The following is a 25,555-nucleotide window of genomic DNA, read 5'->3' on the forward strand; positions in this document are numbered from 1 at the left end:
GATGGGGAATCAATCAATCAGTGGTGTTTATTGAGTGCCTACTGTGTGTAGAACACTGAATGCAGCATTTTTATTCATTTAGTCATATATATTGAGCATTTACTGTGTGCAGAGCATTGAACTAAGCTCTTGGGAAAGTACAGTATAACACAATAGACATATTCCCTGTCCACAATGAGCTTACAATCTAGAGGGGGAGACAAATATAAACAAATAAATTACAATTATCTACATAAATGCTGTGAAGCTGGGAGGGGAATGAATAAAAGGAACAAGTCAGGGTGACACAGAAGTGAGTGGGAGAAGACGAAAGGAAGGCTTAGTCAGGTAAGGCCTCTTGTTGGAAATGTGCCTTCAATAAGGCTTTCAAGAGGGGGAGAATAATTGTCTATTGGATATGAAGAGGGAAGGCATTCCAGGCCAGAGGCAGGTTTCAGATGAGAGGTCAGTGGCGAGATATATGAGATTGAGGTACAGGGAGAAGGTTAGTATTAGAGGAGTGAAGTGTGCAGCCTGGGTTGTAGGAGATGAGCAAGGTGAGATAGGAGGGGCCCAGGTTTGGAGAAAACAATACAACAGAGTTAGTAGATACATTCCCTGACCACAAGGATCTTACAGTCTAGATGGGGAAACAGACATTAATCTAAATAAATTACAGATATATACATAAGGGCTGTGGGGCCGAGGATGGCTGAATAATAAGTGTCTAAAAGGGTGACATAGAAGGGAGAGGGAGTCAAAGAAAAGAGGAAGCACTTAGCTGGGTGATACACAACTGTTCTTAACTGCCACTAAGCCAAATTGTCAGAGGGGAGCAGTAAAACTGCCTGCCATCTCTGCTGCCTTAACAGGACACTATGAAATGGAAGATTCAAGGGCCACTGGTTGACAGGCATGAAGAAGCAGCCTGACCAGAACACTTAAGAATTGTAATTGGCCTGTCTGATACTGACAGCCATTTGTCTTAGGAAAGTTATTGAACCTGTCTGGGCCTCTTTCCTCCTCTGTAAAATGAGAAAATCCTGACATAACTCTCCAGGGTTTGGGATGGGTAATCCTTTTCTCAACCTGAAAAGTTTTCCCCAGGCATGTTCAGAAGTACCATTTTGGCCCCTTCCAAGTCCCCCGCTCCTCATTCCGACTCCTCCCTCTCACCGATAAAAGAGCTCATATGACTTACAGGCAGATCGACTTTGGCCAGGTCTACTGTGGCAATGTGAAGTAGATTTGAGGCAATTACCTGAAAAATCTCAGGCCCCAAACTCCACTTTGCCCTTTACTTCTCTGGATCTTTCATGTGCAAATGATTCTTGCACAGAATTTCCACATGAATTTTCCACTTCATGATATGGGTGGGGCGTGGACCTCAAACCAGCAAAAATTCCTGTGACCAGCCTGTCATTCCCAGAAATATCATTCCCAAACTGGACATTCCATATGTGTGCCAGGGACCTTAACATTGGGCAAGGCTACCATCCCATGGAGAGGCCTTAATTAGCCCATTCAGAAAGCGCATGGTAGATCTGAAATCTCTTTGGATTTGTGTTCACACCCCAAGCAATAATGTTCAATAGGTGCAAATAAAATGTTCCCTGTTCAGCACTCTGCCCTGAGTCCAAAAGGTTAATACGTTTAGTGCCTTGGTTATTATTTTCTATTGATTATCCCTTCCAATGAGCTTACATGTCCACACACTCCTGCCTCATCTGAATATGGCTGGCCTATAGTGTTTTGTTGTCAGAGAAGGTTTGGTGGAGTTAGGGACAATTAAAAGAAATAAGGGAGACTGATGAAGTAAGTGGCCAAGCAAAGTAACACATTTTTTGATATTAATGGCTTCATTTTTGTCAGGTGTGGTGAATGCCCCTGGGTTAAAATACAAACTCTCACCTGGTTTCAATCAATCATTGCTATTTATTGAGCACTATTGTTTGCAGAGCACTATACTAACTGCTTGGGAGGGTACCAAGAAGCAGCGTGGCCTAGTGGAAAGAGCACAGGCCTGGGATTCAGAAGACCTGAGTCATAATTCTGTCTCTGCCACATGTCTGCTGCATGATCTTGGGCAAATCAGTTAACTTCTATGTGTCTGAGTTCCCTCATCTACAGAGTGGGGTTTCAGTACCTGTCCTCCCTTCTTCTTAGCTTTTGAATCCCATGTGGTAACTGATTATCTTTTATCTACCCCCAGGACTTAGTACAGTGCTTGTCACTTAGTAAGTGCCTAACAGACACTATTATTATTATTTTTTTTTTTTTAATGCAGGGCAGGAACTGTGTCCAACCTGACTTGCTTGCAACCACCCCAGCACTTAGTACAGTACCTGGCACATAGTAAGCACTGAAGAAATGCCACAATTATTATTATTATTGTCTTCAGCATCATTATTGTTGTTATTATAATCATTATTATTTCCATACAATAGGATTGGTAGACATGATCCCTGTCTACAAGGATCTTACTTACAGTCTAGAGGGGGGAGATAGGCACTGAAATAAATAGAGTCCTCTCTGCTCTGCTAAGTCATTGTTTGAGTTGGGGAAAAAGACTGCTGAATCACCAGTCTTTAACCCAACCACTAGCAAGCTATTGGCATTAGTCAAATTTTCCTGTTTCTAAGGCTCACCCAGGCCTCTCTTGGCACCATTTGAAACTCAGTAAACTCTTGGCCATCTGTTGACCTTTGGGATATTTTCACATGCCAGGTCCACAGCCACCTAAAGCCACCAACTTTGACACTAGAACTATCTAGTGTATGCAGAGGTCTGAACCAAAGAAAAGGGAAAAGAGACTTTCTCGACAAGGCAGAGCAAATGCTGACAAAAACAATGAATGGACAACTAGACAGGAGCCATAAAAAGAAAACACTGGGCACTTGGGATTCCTCTTTCTTGCAGTGGTTATTGTTCAGACCCAAATGTCTCACATAAAGACCCCAATGTCTTCCAACAGTGAATCTTTTAAAAATCTACCTTTTCCTCTCTTGTCTGTCCTTTCCTCTCCTGCTCACCAATCCATTAATGCTTTCTCCCTTTCACAAAAGGTGGATTTTAAATGAAGTTACTCCAGAATGGTGGTCTTTTGGGGAAGGTCTATTTAGGGCGTCATCTTCATAATGCTCCTAGCAGCGGCCATGCTGGTAAGGTCCATAGGGAGCTCAATTTGGGGGTTTATCCAAGGCTAAACCCAAGACCTCTGGACTGAAACCATGTTAGCCGCTGGATTAACCTTATCCCAACTGGGAGAAATTTTGTGTGGAAACGCAGGTCTAAATAGCATTTCCAGGAAGAGGGAATGGTCCACAGAAGGGGCAGGTAATGTGTCTACCAACTCCTTTCCATTAGTTTTAAAGCACTCAATCAGCTTGCCTCCTCCTACCTCACCTCACTATTCTCCTACTCCAACCCAGGCAGCACACTTACCTCATCTATTGCTAATCTTCTAATTGTACTTCGATCTCGTCTATCTTGCCCCCAACCTCTTGCCCATGTCCTGCCTGTGGCCTGGCATGCCCTCCCTTGTCATATCCGACAATTACTCTCCCCCCCTTCAAGCCTTATTGAAGGCACATCTCCAAGAGGCCTTCCCTGACTAAATCCTCTTTTCTTTTTCTTCAACTCCCTTCTGCATTGCCCTGACTTGCTCCTTTATTGATCCCCCCTCCCAGTCCCGCAGCACTTATGTCGATATCTGCAATTTATTTATTTATACTAATGTCTTTCTCCCCTTCTAGCTCACTGTAGGCAGAGAATGTGTCTGTTATATTGTCATATTGTACTCTCCCAAGTGCTTAGTACAGTGCTCCGCACACAGTAAGCACTAAATAAATACAATTGACTGACAATGCAGAGCCTGAGAATTTAAAGCTATTCTTCTTTAATTTGCTCTAGATTTTGAAGCGATTACATATTTTATCTCATTCAAGAAATAAATTCAGGAAATACTGTACTGGAACCTCTGCAGATTTACTTTGAGGTCTTGGAAGGAAATCCAAGCTCTGAGGAGACAGCTCCTTTTTTCTTGTCTTCCTATCTGCTCTTACTACACCCTAGGTTGCCCTTTTCGCTCCCGAGCAAGCTGCCCTATTGTTCCATGTTCACTACTCTCCCATCTTCAATGTGATCATTGGTATTTATTGAGCACTTACTGTATGCAAAATACTGTGCTAAGTGCTTGGGAGAGTACAATACAGAATTAGTAGACATGTTCTCTACCCACAATGAGCACCCTCTTTTTCAACTTCACCATCCCAAACCCCTTGCCTCCTGAAGAGCTCTCATGAAAAACCATCCCCTTCACACCCCATTCCCTGATTAATCTCCCCATTTTTCCAGTCATGCTGTCTTATAAGCCGTGAATTTATTGGCTGTTTTATTTGTTTTGAATTTACTTGCATTTATTCATATATGCCTACTTTTATACCTATTTTCTCCCTTTGAATTGGGATATGTACATCAGTCTATGCTTACATTAGATGGTAAAGTCCTTAAGAGCCAGAGACATGACTTTCACTTCTTGACATGTTCACAAGCACCTAGCACACAACAGGCATACAGTACAGTGCTCTGCACACACTAGCCCCCCAGTACAGTGTTCCGCACACAATAGGCACTCAGTACAGTGCCTTGCACATAGAAGACCCTCCATAAGGCATCTGGCACCCAATAATAATAATGATGATCATGTTGGTATTTATAAGCACTTACTATGTGCCAAGCACTAAGTGCGGGGGTGGATACAGGGTAATCAGGTTGTCCCACGTGGGACTCACAGTCTTCATCCCCATTTTACAGATGAAGTAACTGAGGCACAGAGAAGTTAAGTGACTTGCCCAAAGTCACACAGTGACAGGTGGCAGGGGTGGGATTAGAACCCACGACCTCTGACTCCCAAGCCCATGCTCTTTCCACTAAGCCACACCGTTTCTCCAATGAACACCTAGTTCAGTGGTCTGTACACAGTAGGCAGTCAATAAATATTATTGCTACTGATAGTATGTCAGCTAAGTAATTTAAATCCCTTTAAGTAAGCTACAAGAGTTTCATATTCATTCTAAAAGAAACCTTTAAATTAGATAGGCCAGCATTGCTCCCTCCAAATAAACTGCAAGTGTCTTTCCTGAGGCTGAAATTTGAAAGAACTTGATCTGTCCCTCCCTCCTGGCTTTCAGTCTGTGCTCACTGCATAAACCTCAGAGCCTGCATGGTTAAAATCAGGAGGAGAAATGCCACTGGCTCTAACACAGCTTCGTGTTTTATTTCCCAGTCCAAACTCCAAGTCCAGAGCCTTCTGTTACCCTTCTCCCTTTCCAGCTTGGGAGCTACTTCAGAGAAAACTGCTTCCTTTCTCTGTTCAACCAAACTGTTCTGGTTTTGAACACGCTGATGGGATCATTCCAGCTTCAGCCTATCGAACTACCCTAAAACAGGCAACAAGCTGAGAGAGCTAGAACACCACCTCCTCTTTACTATTACGTCTTAGAATACCGGGCATTATCCTGTCACCTATCATTTTATCTTTACCCAGAGGACAGTAATGGAGGCGCGGCTCTAAAATATATGGTCTGGTCCCACAGGGCTCTCACCTTCATCAAGTAGGGATTGAGGGGCTCTATATTCCATGTCAGTGTGGATGCAGCAATTTCATTCTGACATCCAACTCCAGGCTTATTGATTTTTAATGCTTCCAGGATTCAGCTGTTTGTCCAAGGACTGTTTTTGTGTGCAGTAGATGCTGGACTCTCATATAGGTGCTCTCTCCTTGCTCATGTTAGCTTTTTTGATTTATGTGTGCCTCAGGGCAATAAATTGAAAGGGTGTCAAGAAGGAAGGATGAGGGGCGAGGCAGAGGAAATCCTCCCTATTCAACTACAAAAAGGCACCAGAAGATGGGTGGTCTGTGGGAGACAGGTCTAACGTTTGCTGAAGTCCTAATGGTGAACAAACCATTTGTTGATATGCTACAGAAGTGACAAGCACTTCTGAAAACAGCTCAGTCGGAAGCACAGGAAAGCAGCCACCTGCTCAGTTAGTTCCCTAGATTACAAGATTTCTCTCTACAGGCAAATTTTCTCCCTCAGAATAGTGTTTCCTTTTTGAGTCCAGGCAGATCTAGCTACACACGTCCTTGAGTTTAGAAGGGAGACAAGCTTCCATAAGGGAAACATCATGGCCCAGTGGTAAAAGCACAGAATTGGGAGTCAGGAGACCTGAGTTTTAATCCTGACTTTTTCACTTGCCTGCCAGATGACCCTGGGCAAGTCACTTCACTTTTCTATTCCTGTTTCTGCAACTGCAAAATGAGGATTAAATATCTGTTCTCCTCCCATTTAGACTGTGAGTCTGATGTGGAATAGGGATTATGTCCTATCTAACTGAACTGTGCCTTTCCCAGTGCTTAGAGCAGTGCTTGGCACTAAGTAAAGCACTTAAGAAATACCACAATGATTATTATTGTTCTCATTCCTGGCCCACCCTATTGTTTTCGGCTCCAGATCCCCAGTCACCTGCAGCACTGAAAAGAAAGTTTTGGTGCATTGACCCCTTTCTCTAAGTCCTTTTGAATCCTCCTGGATATAGCAAGTTCACAGAGGTGTATTATGCAGTGGGGTGTGTGTGTGTGTGTGTGTGTGCACACTTGTGCACGCACACACAAGCTGATGCTCCTGTTAGTGGTGTCCTTTGCTGACATGTGTTGTGGTGGCAAAGACCGCTGTGGGATGAGCATTCTACCCAACTATCTACACACTTAAAATTCATCTATGGCCACGCTGAAGTTCCTGCCCCTGACAGTGCCTATCTCTGCCTTCTGTCTGTCTCTTTAGTCTGTTTATCTTCTTGAAGCCTCTGCTCCAGGAGAGCAAGCCCGCTCGTAGAAACTGCCTGCCAGCCTAGTCAACCTAATGCTGTTGTCTCCCAGCCTGCTGAATACCACATTATTTAAAGCAGCACGATTGAGAAGCAGCATTAAGTAGTGAAAAGAGCACAGGACTGGGAGTCAGAAGGTCATGTGTTCTAATTCCAGCTCTGCCCCATGTCTGTTGTGTGATCTTGGACAAGTCACTTCACTTCTCTGTGCCTCAGTTACCTCATCTGTAAAATGGGGATTGAGGCCTTGAGCCCCATGTGGGACAGGGACTGTGTCTAACCTGATTTGCTTGTGTCCATCCCAGCAATTAGAACAGTGCCTGGCACACAGTAAGTGCTTAACAAACATCACAGTCATTATTAGTAAAGCTGCACTTTGTCGTAAGCCTTACAATATTTGTTCAGTCCTCCATCCTCGCAAGAACTCAGTCCTGCAACCTAGATTCCTGGGAAACCCAAACCAAAAGGAAGTGCAAAGGAGGCAGAAAATGTGTTTTCTTTTCTTCCTGCTATCAATTCTCACTAGGTTAACCTTGATTTCCTTCCATTTATATTATCAAGTACCTATTTCTACAGATAAATATGACACATACATGCTAGTCTTGCAAGAAAGTACTGACTGTATTGCCAGATCCTAACCGATCAATCCTGCACTGGTCCTCAGGGCTTGAAACAAATAGCTTAATTGCTCATTTCCATCTTTCCCTTCTAGGATGCTAATAATCACCCACAGTGGAAGGGGCTTGCAGGAGCTATAGAGAGATTGCCTTAGTGAAGCTGTCTTAGTCATTAAAAATCCTGAGGCATTTTAGAAAGGGGAGTGAAGTTCCCCTGGACCCAGTCCAAATCACTGTGTACTACCTTTCTAAGTTCCCCTGTGGCTTCAGCTGAAAATGAAAGTTCTTTATTTAAGCTTTAATCCTCCTATAGGTTATTAAACCACTGCTGCATCCCATTCCAGTGGGAGCTATATTTCATGGGTGTGGGACAGCAAATTAGGTGAGTGTCCAGTTCCCGAATGCCATTTCTGAAGCTCTTAGTGGAGTTGATCAAAGCTATAAAAATGGGCCCCTACCTCTCACCTCCTCTGCAATCACAATTTCATCTTGCCTCCGGGCCATCTCTACATAGATATCCTGCCAGCACCTCAAGCTCAGTGTGTCTGTAACAGAATTCCTTATCTTTACCTCTTCTCCCTCAATTTCCTATCTCAGTCGACAACACTTCCACCTTCCAAGGTAACCCACTACCTTGACATTATCCTGGATCTCTCCCTTTCTACTCTCATATTCAGTCTCTTCTCCACATTTTCTAAATCTGCCTTTTTCTCTCCACCCAAATGGCCACTACACTTGTCCAGGCTCTGGTTATATCTCGGCTTGACGGCTGCATCAGTCTCATCACTGGTTTGCCTGTCTTCAGTGTCTCCCTTCTCCAGACTAGACTTTACTCTGATGCCCATTTCCCTTCCACATTTAGTGAAAGCACCCTAACCATTGCCTTTAAGACACTCCATCAGGTCTCATTCAGTACTCTGTTCACAGTAAGTAATCAAAAAATACTATTTATTGATTGATTAGTTGACTGATGCTTCTTTATCATCATATGCATCATCACTAGTTACTAGCTATTAAGCACTCCTTCGCTTCATGGCACATACTAATTAGTATCACCACATGAGTTTATTTCTATGTAAACAGGTAGTCTGGTGGATCTATAGAAATGTTTATGCAATCAGTCAACATTGCTGTTGCCCCAGGAGGGACCAAGAATTCTAGATTTGATCTTTGAGCCATGTCATGGGGCATTTATAGGAGAAATAGGTGAGCATTTCCACATCTTGAACAATAAAACTGACTGAGTTTTCATTTCTTTTTGAAGCAGCATGGCCTAGTAGAAAGAGCATGGGCCTGGAAATCAGAGGACCTGGGTTCTAACCCCAGCTCCACCAAGTTAAGTGAACTTGGGCAAGTCACTTAACTTCCCTGGGCCTCAGTTACCCCATCTGTAAAATGGGGATTAAATCCTACTCCCTCCTACTTAGACCATGAGCCCCATGAGGGACAGGGACTGTGTCCAACCTGATTAATTTGTATCCCCAGCACTTAAAGCAGTGTTTGGCACATAGTAATTGCTCAAAAAGTACCATGATTAAATTAATTAAATTTTTTAAAGGTTTTTAGCTTGGTTTGAAAACACCTAGGAATAAAGCATTTTAATAAAATTCAAATGTTAAAAATGGCTAGCCCTCATGCATATAATTAAAGAGGTCTCATGTATTGTAGCAATTGTTCCTAGTTATGCCATTACAGAAATCCAAATGGAAGGATAAAACTCTCTCCTGACTCAGGCTGGTGATCGTAAGGCAAGAAAGAGCTGGGGATTCACCTGGCATCAAGGAGGCATGTACCTTTCATGATGAAAGAGCTATGCGGTCCATTTAGGACAGGATTTAAACTGGGAAGTGGTGAAGACTCACCTTCTAATATGAAACGTCCCCTGGTAACAGAGCAATATCAGAGCAATGTGGCTAAGCAAAGAGGATTGGAAAAGTGGGGTGCAATCTATTATATCTATAATCTATATGGTAATTTTTTTTACCATGATATTTGTTAAACCCTTTCTATGTGCCAGGCACTGTACTAAGTGCTGGAGTATCAGGTTATCAGGTTAGACACAGTTTCTGTTCCACATGGGGTTCTCAGTCTTAATTCCCATTTTACAAATGAGGTAACCAAGGCACCAAGAAGTTCATTGACTGGCCCAAGGTTAAACAGCAGACAAATGGTGGAGCTGGGATTAGAACTCAGGTCCTTATGACTGCCCCTTCTGACTCCCAGGCCTGTGCTCTATCCAAGGCTGGTAGTTGCTTTCAGGTTACTGGGTTCAGGACAGTCTCTGAGACCAACGACTGACATTGACCTTTTCATATTAATTTGCATTTCTTGAACACCCAATGTCCTTGACCTCCTGTGGACAGTTGACCAGCTTATAAAACAGGCCAGAAGAAAAAGAGGTGTGAAGAAGAGAAGTAAGAGAACCTGGATTATAAACCCAGCTCTGCTACTTGCCTACGGTGTGACTTCAGTCAAGGCACTTAACTTCTCTGTACCTCAGTTTTCTCAGCAGTAAAATGGAAATTTATTACCTGTCCTTCCTCCTATTAAAACTGTGAGCCCATCAGTTAATCAATTAGTCAATCAATGGTATTTATAGAGTGCTTAATGTGTGGAGAGCACTAATGCTTAGTCAAGTTGGTAGACACATTCCCTGCCCACAAGGAGTGTACAGTCTAGTGGGAGACAGACATTAAAATAAATTACAGCTATGTTCATAAGTACTGTGAGGTTGAGGCTGGGGTGAATATCAAGTGTTTAAAGGGTACAGATCCAAGTGCATAGTTTCTTTCTGATCTGATTAACCTGTGTCCATCCCAGCACTTAATACCGTGCTCAGCACATAGTAAACACTTCAAAAATATCACAATAACAAAGGATAAGGAGCACAGGTTGGCAGGATAAAACAATATTGCCTACTGGATAGAGCATGGGCCTGGGAGTCAGAAGGACCTGGGTTCTAATCCCAGCTCCACCACTTATCTACTGTGTGACCTTGGGCAAGTCACTTAAATTCTCTGTGCTTCAGTTACCTCATCTGTAAATTGGGGATTACAAGTGTGAGCCCCTGTGGGACAGGGATTGTGTCCAACCTGATTAGCTTATCAATTCATTCAATCAATCATATTTATTGAGTGTTTACTATGTGCAGAGCACTGTACTAAGTGTTTGGAATGTACAATTCCGTGACAGATAGAGACAATCTCTGCCCAACAGTAGGCTCACAGTCTAAACAGGGGAGGCAGACAACAAAACAAAACAAGACAAAACAAGTAGTCTGGCATCAATATTATCAAGATAAATAGAATCATAGATATATACACATCATTAATGAAATAGAGTAATAAATAATATATTCAAATATGCAGAAGTAATAAATATATACAAATATACACAAGTACTGTGGGGAGGGGAAGGGGGAAGAGCAGAGGGAGGGAGTAGGGGGAATGGGGAGGGGAGGAGGGACAGAGGGAAAGGGAGGGCTCAGTCTGGGAAGGCTTCCTGGAGGAGGTGAGCTCTCAGTAGGGCTTTAAAGAAGGGAAGAGAGTTAGTTTGGTGGATGTGAGGAGGGAGGGCATTCCAGGTCAGTGGTAGGACGTGGGCCAGGGGTCGATGGTGGGATAGGCTAGAGAGAGGGACCATGAGGAAGTTAGTGGTGGCAGAGGAGCAGAGTATGCCAGGAGGGCTGAAGAAGGAGAGAAGAGAGGTGAGGTAGGAGGGGGGCTAGGTGATGGAGAGCTTTGTAGCCAAGAGTGAGGAGTTTTTGTTTCATGTGAAGGTTGATAGACAGCCACTGGAGGTTTTTGAGGAGGGGAGTGAGTGACATGCCCAGAGCGTTTCTGTAGAAAGATAATCCAGGCAGTGGAATGAAGAATAGACTGGAGTGGAGAGAGACAGGAGGATGGGAGATCAGAGAGGAGACTGATGCAGTAATCCAGTTGGGATATTATGAGAGCTTGTATCAACAAGGTAGCAGTTTGGATGGAGAGAAAAGGGCAGATCTTGCTACCATAGCACTTAGTATAGTGCCTCACACATAATGAGCACATAAAAATGCCATTAAAAAAACCAGAGACAAGGAGAAATGATAAGAGGAAGAAGGAAATTCCTCCAGACTGCCACAGAATTGCCCAAGATTAAGGAGGCCCCTATTCATATTTTTTGTGCCTCATTCATCAAATTCATAAGCTCATTTATGTGCAGGCAACGATTCTGCTTATTCTCTTGTCCTCTCCCAGGAGCTTAGTACGGTGCCCTGCACATAGTAAACACTCAGTAAATACCATTGATTGATTAATTGATTGAAATACTAGCCACAGGAAGGGCACTAGAACTGGAAAAGGGCACCCAAGATGATCAGGGGATGGAGACATTTCTGTGTGTATGTGGATAGATGGAAAAGATAAAGACTTCAGCCTGGAAACCTGCAGGCTGAAGAAAGGACATGATTGATGTTTTTCAAATCACAAAAGCAATTCACAGCAGAAGCACGGAATTGTTCTTCACCAAATTCCATGCTTCCTGGAATAGGAAATACCCACTGAAGCTTGAGGGTAGCAGAATCAATCCAAAGGCAACACTTCGTCACACAGAAGCTAGTGGAGTCAAGAAGGGCATGAATAAATTCTTGGATAGGGATGTCAAGGGGAAAATTAGGGATATTAGATGGTAGCTGCCCAAACATTAGGATCATCCAGATAATAAGCTTGTTGTGGGCTGCAAATGTGTCTTCCAACTCTGTTCTATTGTACTTTCCAAACCGCTTAGTACAGTGCTCTGAATGCAATAAGTGTTCAGTAAATACTATTGATGATCATCAGTGACAGGAGGACAACCATCACACAGCTCCTCCTAGCTAGTATCTTTTTTATACTGTGTGGGATAGCATATGGGGCTCAATGGGATATTGGTTTGACCTGATAGTATGCATGTGGGTTCTTAACAGCTTGTTGTATTACACTGTCAACATTCACCCTGCATGCCTCATACTCCAGGAAGCTCAAAGAGCAACAGAAATGGGTCCTCTTAATTTTATTATTTTATCATTTTATGGTATTATTAAGTGCTTATGTGCCAGACACTGTACTGAGCTCTGGGGTAGACACAAGTTCACCAGGTTGAACACAGTCTGTGGCCCACATGGGGCTCACAGTCTTAATCCCGATTTTACAGATGAGGGAACTGAGGCCCAGAGAAATGACTTTCCCAAGGTCACACAGTGGACAAGGGGTAGAGCAAGGTTTAGAACGCAAGTCCTTCTGACTCCCAAGTCCGTGCTCTAGCCACTAAGTCATGCCGCTTCTCTGTATGCTGCTTCTCTGCCTGGGTGGCTTTCTCTGTGTGTGTCAGTGTCATGTCCCTGGGGTCTCTCTCGTGCCCCAGGCCCACTCTGTGTCTCCTCTCCCTCTGGGCCTGAGTGCTTGTCCTGACCACACTAAGCATGAGATTTTAGGCTAGAATGAAGAGAGGTCAAGCAAATGATGACAAGTTACCCCTACTATAATCTCCTCAAGAATTTTGCTTGTACTGCCTCCATCTCCAGGTCACTTCCCTTTAAGTAGTGTGCTGGCACCTGCCCAAGAGACCTGTGTGATAAACCCAACATCAGAGTCTGAATAGCAGGTATCTAGGAATGTGTGCCAATAGACAAGACATCACTGCATCCAGGAAAAGACCTGACTCTCCTCCAGCCCCAGCTTCCCAGAGCTCCAACAAGGACCCTAACCACCATGGCTCCCACTTATCCTGGGTGACTGACCAATCCCCTGCGCCCCCACCCGCTAACTGTTCATCAGTCAACTATATTCATCGAGCACTTACTGCGTGCACAGCACTGCATTGAGGACTTGGGAAAATACAATAAAACAGATGCAGTCTGTTGAGAAGCAGCGTGGCTCAGTGGAAAGAGCATGGGCTTGGGAGCCAGAGGTCAAGGGTTCAAATCCCGGCTCTGCTACTTGTCAGCCGTGTGACTGTGGGCAAGTCACTTCACTTCTCTGTGACTCAGCTACCTCATCTATAAAATGGGGATGAAGACTGTGAGCCTCACGTGGGACAACCTGATTACCCTGTATCTTCCCCAGTGCTTAGAACAGTGCTCGGCACATAGCAACATTAGATGCAGTCCCTGTCCATAGCAGTCTTACAGTCTACATGGGCAGACAGACTTGAAAGTTTACAACCAATTCTGTTATACTGTACTCTCCCAAGTGCTTAGTACAGTGCTCTGCACACAATACTGTTGATTGGCTGATTGGTAATAACTCTGTATTTGCCCCCTGATACCTGCTCTTCAGCAGAAAGCTAGGAGTTCTGTAAAAGATAACCCATCACCCTCTCCTGATTGTTATTGTCTTATGTTGTCAAGTTGTCTTCCACCCATAGCGATGCCATGAACACACCTCTCCCAGAACTCCCCACTCTCTATCTCCAATCATTCTGGTAGTGTATCCATAGAATTTTCTTGGTAAAAATATGGAAGTGGTTTATCACTGCCCCCTTCTGCACAGTAAACTTGAGTCTCCATCCTCGACTCTCTCCCATGTCGCTGCTGCCCAGCACAGGTGAGTTTTGATTTGTAGCAGATTTCCTTCCACTCGCTAGCCACTGCCCAAGCTAGGAATGGAATGGTTATGTCTCTGCTTGAGTCTTCCTCCCGTAGTTGAGGCTGAGAGAGTACTGGAAACTCTCCAGGTGCGACCCTGAGAAGGGTTCCCAGCACTGCTCTTAATAAAATCTATAACTACTACTGCTACTACTCTCCTACTGCAGCTTATTTGAGTCTGTGGATTTTCAAGTGGTCTTAGTTTTGGGTCACTTAATATTAATATTTATTTATATTAATGTCTGTCTCCCCCTCTAGATTATAAGCTCGTTGTGGGCAGGGAATGTGTTTAACAACTCTGTTGTAGTCTCCCAAGCACATTATACAGGACTCTGCACACAATAAGCTCTCAATACATACCATTGAATGATTGATTGACTAAGGGATAATAACCCACAGATTGAGGAATAAATCCATCCAGGGTCTGCCCTTTACTGTCCTGGCCTGTCAGAGCTTTGTCTGCTCTTCCCCCAGCTCCCCCACGCCCCCTTTCTGCCTCATATAAGGACTTGCTGCTTTATGAACTGTATTGGAAAACTTATGTTATCTCATTAAAACTGCATCGTCATCTTGTACCCAGAAAGCAATTAAAATTTAATACCTGGCATAGAAAGCTATTAGAGATTCATAATTGCAATAAAACTTTTTAATCAAATTCACATTTTCAACAATTTAATGCTGCAACAAGCAGGATTCTGCTTTGAAAAAACGCAATTGATTTCAATAAGTCGAGGAAAATGCATTGAAAACCCCCAGAAATAATGTGTATTACGCAATTCACTTACAGCTATTTCTCTCACTAACATCTATACTGAGGGTTCTGCTCTCCAGGGTAGATTCAAGGGATCAAACCACTGACTATTTTTTGGGGGAGGATAATTGAAAATGAAAGGGCTGGGCCTGAATTACTGGGGGTAAATGAACATCGCAAAACCCATGGCACTTCTTAGTACATATACATATATACCTGCCCATCATATTCAAAAACGATGCCATTGGTGGTGAGATCCTACTGACATGTGGAGAAAGCTGAAGAGGTATCTGGCGACCGATGCCATATTGCCACCGTGGGTATGCACCATAGTAAAGGCTGCCATGGAAGCAAATGCCCTATATTTGAATCTCCCTCATTCTCTTGTTCTTCAGACAGTTGTATTTATTGAGCGCTTACTGTGACCTGTATTAAGCGCTTGGGAGAATACAATATGACAATAGCACTGACACATTCCCTGCCCACAGTGAGCTTACAATCTAGCGGGGGAGACAGACATTGTTCTTCCCAAAGCTTCTGCTGAGGGACGTTCATCCCCTCTCCTGAGTGCCAAGTGCCAGTCTGGTCTATTTCCTGTCTAAGTCACCCAGCAACCTGTTGCTCCATCTTCTTGTTTGAAACCATACTTTGATGTATCTTTAAAACATCTATTCTGCCTTCCCTCCTTGGGTGTGTCCCATTACAGTTCACAGTGCTAGAACTATTTAAATATCCTGATATCATCCATTCTCTTCATGTGTCCCACCCGGGGGAGCCAATCTGTGATTAACATTGCCTCTGCACCATCTAGCCGGACTCTATTCCAGGACTTCTCTGTTAGTGTGTCTGCCATCAGTCAATCAATCAGTGATACTTATTGAATGATTATTGTAGGCCGAGCACTATACTTGTGCTTGGGAAAGTAGTGTATCACAGAGTTGGTAGATGTGATCTTTACCCAAAAGGTGCTTACAGCCTAAAAGGACCTTGCCATGTCAGGTTTAGTAAATGACGCGGTTCAAACTTCTTGAGATGCTGGATACAATTCTATGGCAGGTCCAGGTCTCACAGCCATATCAAAGATTTGACACCATTATGGTTTTTTCAACTTTTGGTTTGGTAGGAAGCCTTATGCCCCATTGTTGCTATACATAGTTTGCCAACTTCCCAAAGGAAATGCTGATCATCCTGATGCAGTTTTGTACTTTTTAGCTATCACTAGATTATTGAATAGTATATAGGTAAGACAGTATAATTTGGTGACAACATTAAATTCTAAATAATTGGTAATAATAATTGTAGTATTTGTTAAGAACTTAGTATGTACCAAGCACTATACTAAACACTGGGGAAGATACAAGCAAATCAAATGAGACACAGACCCTTTGCCACATGGGGCTCACATTCTAAAGGAGAGAGAGAGAGCAGATATTTAATTCCCCATTTTACACATGTTCAAACTTCCCCATCAGTTGTCTTTGAGAACAAAATACAACTGCATTCTCCTAGATGATAGTCTCAAATAGTTTTGATGGTATTTGTAATTTATTGAGTTTAAAGAGTTTTCTGGTTGGATTGGAAGCACACCCTGACACCAGTTTCCAGTTCTGCCAGTTCACTGGTAGTGGGCCAGAGAGGAAGAAATGGATCTTGGAGATCTAGTAAAGACAGATTTGACAGGATTTGACAATTGATTGGCTGTGGGAAGTTTAGAAGTAAGAAAGTTAGAATTCCAGAAGAGTGCTCTGGTACATCAAAAAGAAGCAGTGTAGCCTAGTAGAGAAAGCATAGGCCGGAGGAGGCAGAGGACCTGGATTCTAATTTTGCCTCTGCCACTTATCTGCTGTGGGACCTTGGGCAAGTCACTTAACTTCTTTGTGCCTCAGTTACTTCATCTATAAAACGAGGATTAAGATGGCAAGCCTCAAGTTGTCCTTCCCTCCCAAGCCCTGTCCTCTTCCTGAATTCCCTTTCACGTGGACGGTACAACCATCCTTCCCGTCTCTCAAGCCCGCAATCGTGGTGTCATGCTTGACTCAGATCTCTCATTCACCCCACACATCCAATCTGTCACCGATGCCTGCCGGTCTCACTTTTACAATATCGCCATGGTCTGCCCTTTCCTCTCCATCCAAATGGCTATCATACTGGTACAAGCTCTCATAATATCCCGGCTAGATTACTGTGTCAGCCTTCTCTCTGATCTCCTTTCCTCCTGTCTCTCCCCGCTCCAGTCTATTCTTCATTCTGCTGCCCGGATCATCTTCGTGGCTCAGTGGAAAGAGCCCGGGCTTGGGAGTCAGAGGTCATGGGTTTGAATCCTGGATCTGCCACTTGTCAGCTGTGTGACTGTGGGCAAGTCACTTCATTTCTCTGTGCCTCAGTGACCTCATCTATAAAATGGGGATTAAGACTGTGAGCCTCACGTGGGACATCCTCATTACCCTGTGTCTCCCCCAGCACTTAGAACAGTGCTCTGCATGTAGTAAGCGCTTAACAAATACCAACATTATTATTATCTTCCTGCAGAAATGCTCTGGGCATGTCACTCCCCTCCTTAAAAACCTCCAGTGGTTGCCTATCAACCTCCGCTCGAAACAAAAACTTCTCACTCTGGGCTTCAAGGCTCTCCATCACCTTGCCCCCTCCTACCTCACCTCTCTTCTCTCTTTCTACTGCCCACCCTGCACGCTCCACTCCTCTGCCACTCACCTCCTCACTGTCCCCCGTTCGCACCTATCCTGCCGTCGACCTCTGGCCCACATCCTACCACTGTCCTGGAATGCCCTCCCTCCTCACCTCCACCAAACTAACTCCCTTCCCCTCTTCAAAGCCCTACTAAGAGCTCACCTCCTCCAAGAGGCCTTCTCAGATTGAGCTTCCCCTTTTTCCTCTGCTACCTCTGTTCCCTCTCTGCTCTCCCTCTGCCCTCTGATCCCTCCCCCTTAACCCCTTCACCTCCCCTCAGCTAAGCACCCTTTCCCTCTGCTCCTCCCCTCTCCCTTCCCCTCCCCTCAGCACTGTGCTCATTTGTATATATATTTATTACCCTATTTATTTTGTTAATGAGGTGTACATCCCCTTTATTCTATTTATCATGATTATGTTGTCTTGTTTTTGTCCATCTATCTCCCCCAATTAGACTGTAAGCCTGTCATTGGGCAGGGATTGTCCCTATCTGTTGCCGAATTGTACATTCCAAGAGCTTAGTTCAGTGCTCTGCACATAGTAAGCGCTCAGTAAATACTATTGAATGAATGAATGAACATGGACTGCATCTACCCCAAAGCTTAGTACAGTGTCTAGCAAATAGTAAGCACTTAACAAATGCCATTAAAACCAAAAAACAAATCCAGACTTGGTCTCTGTCTATACAGCCATGCACCACCACTCCTGCCTTCCCAAATCTGTTGGGAAGAGGGTTTGGGAATGTGCAAGGATTATAACAGGCTAGTCCCATTGTATGCCATCAGCAAAGTATATTTCTGTTTCTTTTCCAACCGTCTGTCAATCTCATGAAATAATCTCCGGTTTAGCTCCTTAAGATGCCAATAGCTTCTTTTATCATGCTGCCTAATGCCATCAGGCAGGACTGAGATTTCCATATCTTTATATTTCTCTTCAGCCCCAAACCAGGGCAGTGCCTGGACTTCACTGTCACTGGTTCAACCTGGTGGACATGTTTCTCCCCTCATTTTGGCCCTTTTCATGTTGGGTAGCTTAGTGTGAGGTGCTGTGAGAATGTGTCCCCTGTGACTGACCACTGATGTCTTGACTATCAGGTGGGACAGGGTATCCTGAGGGAGGTGATGGAAACTGCTGACAGCAGTAGGTCTCCCTGTTAGCACTTAGGGGCATTTATTTAAAAACATCTTCCCCTCTTCCCTAGTCCTAGATTGTTAGTTCTTTGAGGGCTTGAATTACATCTACCAACTTGATTGTACTCTCCCAGGCACTTAGTATAGTTCTCGGGATTGATTGATTGAGTCTTTTCCTTCCCCCTCCTCACAGGGAAGTAGCATGACCTAGTGGATCGAGCACAGGCCAGGGAGTCAGAAGGACCTGTGTTCTAATCCTGGCTCTGCCACTTGTCTGCTGTGTGACCTTAGGCAAGTCACTTAATTTCTCTGTGCCTCAGTTACCTCATCTGTAAAATAGGGAAGTCACTTAATTTCTCTGTGCCTCAGTTACCTCATCTGTAAAATAGGGATTAACACTGAGCCCCAAGTGGGACAGGGACTGCATCCCACCAGATTAACTTGTATCTACCCCAGTGCTTAGTACAGTGCTTGACACAGGGTAAGTGCTTAACAAGTACCATTATTATTGTTATGTCATCAGCTGATCAGCAGGAGAAATGAGGGCACTGACTCTGTCCCCGAAAGTAGACTGAGGTGGCATTCATCAGACTTTTTGGTCTTTCATAATAATAATAATAATAGTGATGATAATGGAATTTGTTAAGCACTTTCTATGTGCCAAACACTGTATAGATAGGAGAAACAGGTTAGATATAGTCCCTGTTCACATGGGGCTCTCAGTCAAAGATAGAGGGAAAGCAAGTCTATAATAGTAATAATAATAATATTTGTGAAGTGCTTACTATGTGTCAAGCACTGTTCTAAGCAGTAGGAAAAGTTCAAGATAATCAGGTCAGTACTCTCCCAAGCACTTAGTATAGTGCTTTGCACACAGTAAGAACTCAATAAATACAATTGGACGAATGAAAGACATATTGCCAGTGCCACATGGGCTCACAAACCTAGTAGGAAGGAGAACTGATATTGAATGCCCATTTAACAGTTGACATAACTGAGACACAGAGAAGTTGAGTGACTTACCCATTGTCAAAGCAGGTAAATGACAAAGCCTAGATTAGAACCCCAGCCTTTTGACTCTCTGGCACATGCTCTTTTACTGGGCCATGCTGCTGCAAGCAGCACAGGGCAGAGTAAGAGCACAAATAATCCACAGTGCACTTCCCCAACTCTAAATCAATCAATAGTATTTACTGAACACCTTCTATGTGCAGAATACTACTAAGCATTTGAAAGAGTACAATAGAGGAAAAAAGATGTGATTCCTTCACACATGTATCTTGCCATCTAATGGGGAGACAGACAATATTTGCTAGGCTTTATAGGTGAGGAAATCAGACATGACAGTTTCTTCCTCAAGTAATTACTAGTTAGTAATCCCAAGTAGAGATGTCTTTGAAAGAAATTCCTCTTTTAGAAGTGTTAGTTGAATCCCCTCCTCTTCGGCCTGCTTATGTAAATGCTGCTCTTCATATTTTCTTACCCTTTCATCTTGCCCTCAGTGTGGTTTCTTTCTACCTGTCTCCTGGTCTCTTTCCCTGACTCTCGGAAACTATTCCTTTCCCTTATTTTTTTTACCCACCTCTCCAAAACCTTTTTCTCTGTCCTCTGTGCCACTGTCTCCTCTCTCATTTCTCATCAATCATTCCTTTCCTTGATCTTCTGTTGTCTTACCAAAAGAGATTTAGCTTTTAGATACTTTTTCTTTCTGCCTCCATTTCTCTATCTGGTTTACATTCAAGAGCGACTTACCACTAGATGTCATTTTTCCACATCATTTTTTTCTCTCCATTTTAATCTATTTCCTCACGTAAATCACTCCTTTTTTCCTTTTATATTCCTCTTTTTTCTGTGCACCTTTTCTTGTTTTGACAGATTTTCTTTTGAACCTCTTCATTGTTAGCAGACGTCCTCTACTCCCCTCCCTTCCCATTTATCTTAGCTTCAACCTTGTGCTTCATGGAATTTCCTATCAGCCATCACTGACAAGTCATGCTGGCCATTATTTTTCACGCATTGGGCATCACGTCACTCCTTCTTATCTTTTTCTTTACTCCTTGGCCAACATTCACTCCTTTTGAAAATCATTGTTCCCACCCATTTCTCTGCCTTCCAGCTAACATTCACATCACCCTTTCTTCTGGCTCCTTCTCTTCTGCTTTCAAACATAACCATGTCTCTCCCCTCTATGCTGAAAAACCCATCCCTCATCTTCACCCCCTCATCCCCCCAGCCCCACCTAATGTCTCCCATTTCCATCTAAACTCCCCAAATGGACTGAGAAGCAACATAGCCTAGTGGAAAGAGACTTGGGTTCCAATCCCAGCACCTCCACTTACCTGCTTTTTAATCTTGGGCAAATCACAGAATTTCTCTGTGCTTCAGTTACCTCACCTGTTAAATGGAGATACAAATACTGAGCAAGTGGCCCCGTGGCTCTTTGTCTCTCATCCTAGGCTGGTCCAAGGCGAATCTGACAAATGCCTCGGGCCAAAATCTGCCCTCTGACCTGTTATTCCTCCCACTCCCTTGCCTCCTCCTCCTCCTTGCCTTCTTCTCACCATCCTGTTCTTCCTAAATTGGTGTTGGGCTAACCAATCCATACTGACTAGGTTCTTTCTTTGCCCCCTTACTAAAGATGGTCCCTACATCTGCTCAGTGCTCACCAGCTTCTCATACCTGCTATTTCTTCTCAAACATTATAGCTAGTGGGTCTACGGGCTCCCCTGCTAGTTCCTCACACCTAATTCCATCTTGGATGCCAGGATCGAATGGCATCCCCCAGGGCCCATAGCAACAGCTTACCACTGCAGAAGCAGCTTTTCAGTCAATCAGTTTATTGAGTGCTATGTGCAGAGCGCTGTACTAAGAGCTTGGGAGAGCATAGTACAACAGAATTAGCAGACATGTTCCCTTCCCGCAAGGAGCTTATGATTCTTGGCTTCTCCAAGTTTCCATCCATCTCCTGAGTTGCCTTGTATCACCCCTCAAGCTCATTGTGGGCAGGGAAAATGTCTGCTAATTAATAATAATAATTATTATTATGGTATTTGTTAAGCACTTACTATGTGCCAAGCACTGTTCTAAGCACTAGGGTAAATACAAGGTAATCAGATTGTCCCATGTGGGGCTCACAGTCTCAATCCCCATTTTACAGATGAGGTAACTGAAGCACAGAGAAGTTAAGTGACTTGCCCAAGGTCACACAGCAGACAAGTAGCAAAACCGGGATTAGAACACACGACCTCTCACTCCCAAGCCCATGCTCTTGCCAATATAATTCTGTTGTATTGTGCTCTCTCAAGCGCTGAGTATAGTGCTCTGCATATAGTAAGTGCTCAATCAGAATGATTGATGGATCAAAGAGGACAAGCGTTTTTTTTCATTTGTACCGTCCCTCCTCATCACCTTCCCCAGGTCATGATAATTCCCAGTGTCCCCCCACAGCATGAAGGCAGACCTGGGACCCAGGAGAGACCTTGTCCTACCCTGCCCTGCCAAGGCCCCCTGACATGCCATAAAGCGCTCATCTCCAGGGTCCAGATTCTCCGGGCTGCACATCCTCGTGCCTGGACTGCTTTAAATGCATCCAGTCCTGTGAATTATCTATTTTCCTCCCCTGCCCTGCCCCCCGAGGATCGAATTAAGACACCAGAGGCAACTGCTCCTACCCAAGGGAGAAGGGACTTGGTTCCCCCCTCTCCTAATGCCGGAGTTAGTCCCAACACAGGCCCCAGAAGCACTGGATGAGAAAAGCTGTAAATAAAGTCTCTCAGACCTCTCGGCCTTTAATCAAACAGCCTGAGGTGGAGTGAGGTAAATGATGAAGATGAGAATTGATTTTAAGCTTAGAAAAATCTGGTGTCGATATAGTGAGTGGCTTAAGAAATGAGGCAATTCATTGAAATCAAGCACACGCACGGGCTGAATATTCAAGTAAAGATGAAGAGTGGTTTTAAGGACAAAAGATATGGCTTTCCAGAATTAAAGGAGGCTGAGGCTGAGGTTCTGCTAGGAAGAGGGATGAATTTTTAAACATCATTGGCAAAGAAGCTTAATTCCTACCAAATAGGTCAGTGTTTCACAGGAGCCTTGGTATGTAACAAATCTTCTTAGTAACATTAGGAAAAGGGAAAAGAAGCAGATCAGAAAGGAGAACTATGGGAAGAGGGGGAAGAGGGAAAAGAGGGCATTTTTTTTTACTCCAATTGCCCGGATTCTGACTAGAAATGGCAAGGGTGCAGGAAGTAAAGATCCCAGGAACTCTCTGCCCAGGCAAGATGGTCACATGGGAAATGGAGTTTGTACAGAACAGCTGTAGAGGGCAATGGGGCATGAAGGCAGTTAAAGAAGAGAGAGGATGCATGTAAATCAAATGTAGGGGAAAGAAGCAGTAAATCCTAGTGGAAGGAGCATAGGCCTGGGAACCAGAGGACGAATTCTAATCCTGGCTCTGTCATGTGCCTGCTGGGTGATCTTGGGCAAGTCATTTCACTTCTCTTTGTCTTAGTTATCTCATCTGAAATGGGGATTAAGATTGTTTGTCCCACATGGAACATGGACTGTGTCCAACCTAATTAGCGCGTATTTACCCCTGCTTAGCGCAGTGCTTATCCTAGCACTTAGTACAGTGCTTGGCACATACTAATCACTTTAAAATGCCATTAAAAAAATTAACATTGATAGATTGAAGATCCAGAAAGGAAAAGCAGGCCCTGGTGAGAATACTTGAGTGACTGATTACCCAGTGGTCTTTCCACTACCAGAGAAGGCCCCTCTAATCACACTTTGTTCTGCACATATCTCCCTATTTCTCAAAAACATTCAATGGTGATTCATTACTCACCAGATCAAGCAAAATCTCCCTTGGCTTTGCGACACACCATCATCCATCTCCTTATCTATCCAGTCTTTTTTTCCACTGCAACCCAAGAAATGAGCATGGCTTAGGGGAAAGAGCACAGGCCTAGGAGACAGAAGGACCTGGGTTCTAAACCTGAATCCTCCGTTTGCCTGCAGTGTGAGTTGGGGCAAGTCACTTCTCTTTTCTGTGCTTCAGTTACCTCATCCGTTAAATGGGGAGTAAGAATCTGTTCTCCCACCTGCTTAGATTGTGAGCCCTGAGTAAGACAGGAACTGTGTCCAACCTAATTAACTCAAATGTGTCCCATCATTTTGTACAGTGCTTGGCACATAGTAAGTAATTAATAAATGCCATTGTTATTATTATAATTATTATTGCTCTCTTAGCTTCTATCCACCTAACCTTCTTACTGGGCCTCGTTCTCATCTTTCTTGCCTCCAATCAGTCAATCAATTGTATTTATTGAGCACTTACTGTGTGCAGTGCACTATACTATGCACTTGGAGAGTACACTATAACAGAGTTGATAGACACGTTCCCAGCTCTCAATGAGCTTGCAGTCTAGAATTCTCATCTTCAAATCTACCAGATCATAGCTCTCCCCACCTTCAGAAACATTCCAGCTCCTCCATCAAGCTTCTTCTTATTAATTTTCTGATTAATTTTTCTTCTCATCCTATCAGCTCATATTCCACCACTTCTGCCCTTTGGTGCTCGCAATTACATCTGTAAATTTCAACTTTTATACTATTTAAAAACTCACTCATCGATTTAGCCCATTTTTCCATTATCTTCTTCTTTCTGCCTCCAATTTATTTCATGTCTGTCTCCTTATTAGAGTGTAAGCACTTTGAGGTCAGGAATAAAGTGTTCTAACCTTATTGCTCTCTTTCAAGTGCTTAGGACAAAGCAGATGGTCAGAAATACTATGTGCATGGCACATAGCATTAAACACATGCCACAATTATTATTGACTTTATGGGTTTTGTTAAACACTTACTATGTGCCAGGCACTGTACTAAGTGCTAGGGTAGATACAAGATATGCAGGTAGGACACAGTCCCTGTCCCACATATTGCTCACAGCCTTAATTCCCATTTTACATATTAGGGAACTGAAGCACAGAGAAGTTAAGTGACTTATCCAAGGTCACACTGCAGACAAGTGGCAGAAAAAGGATTAGAACCAGGTCATCTGGCTCCAAGGCCCATGTTCCTTCCTCTAAGCCATGCTGCTTCTCATCTGTTGATTGAATTGGCTAGCCCACTAATGGCTTCTGGGGATTTTCTGGACAAGGTAGAAGCCCCAAACAGCCACAGAACTAAAATGACCAGAAGGAACAGTATGTACGGGACTTGGGAGTCACAGGACCTGGATTCTAATCCTACATCCTACACTTGCATGCTGCGTGACTTAGGGCAAGTGACAACTTCTCTGTGCCTCAGTTTCCTTATCTGTAAAATTGGGATAAAATACCTGTTCTCCCTCCCCCTTAGACTGTGAGCACTATATGGGCTAGGGACTGTGTCCAATTTAATTGCATTGTATTCACCTCAGCACTTATTGCAGTGCTTGGCATAAAGTAAGTGTTTAACAGATACCATTATTATTATTAATAATAATAATCCAGCCTGAAGTTCCTGGAATCAACCTGTGTCACCCAATCCTTAGAGACTAACACCACCTCCCTTCCAATGACAAAGGAAGACAAAATTTCTTAGCAGAAAGGGTTATTAATGACAATGAATTACTGGAGGAAAATTGTAGTCTCCTTCCTCTGAAGATTTTTAAAAGTTTAATCAAGGTTTCTTCTAACTCTAGATTGTAACTCCTTAAATTCACAGAGAAATGATAATACTAACTGGAGTATTTTGTGCATGTGTGAGTGTGAGTGTTTGTGTGTGTGTGTTTGTGGTTTTTGTTAAGCATTTACTGTGTGCCAGGTGCTGTAATAAGCGCTGGGGTTGATACAAGTTTATCAGGTTGAACACGGTTCCTATCCCACGAGAGTCTCACCCTTTTAATCCCCATTTT

The 25,555-nt window shown here is 43.6% G+C and overlaps 1 protein-coding gene and 1 non-coding gene across 5 annotated transcripts in view; one reads left to right on the plus strand and one right to left on the minus strand.

Moving 5' to 3' along the window:
* The window catches only part of WHRN (whirlin), a 129,047-nt gene that overhangs the window by 56,890 nt on the left and 46,602 nt on the right, over positions 1-25,555 (plus strand). The gene's annotated exons all lie outside the window — the stretch shown is intronic.
* Positions 14,058-14,195, minus strand: LOC114811753. Its single transcript, XR_003759449.1, has one exon. It is a non-coding gene; the product is annotated as a small nucleolar RNA SNORA7 (small nucleolar RNA).

Source organism: Ornithorhynchus anatinus, chromosome 4, assembly GCF_004115215.2.
Source record: "Ornithorhynchus anatinus isolate Pmale09 chromosome 4, mOrnAna1.pri.v4, whole genome shotgun sequence".
NCBI lineage: Eukaryota > Metazoa > Chordata > Mammalia > Monotremata > Ornithorhynchidae > Ornithorhynchus > Ornithorhynchus anatinus.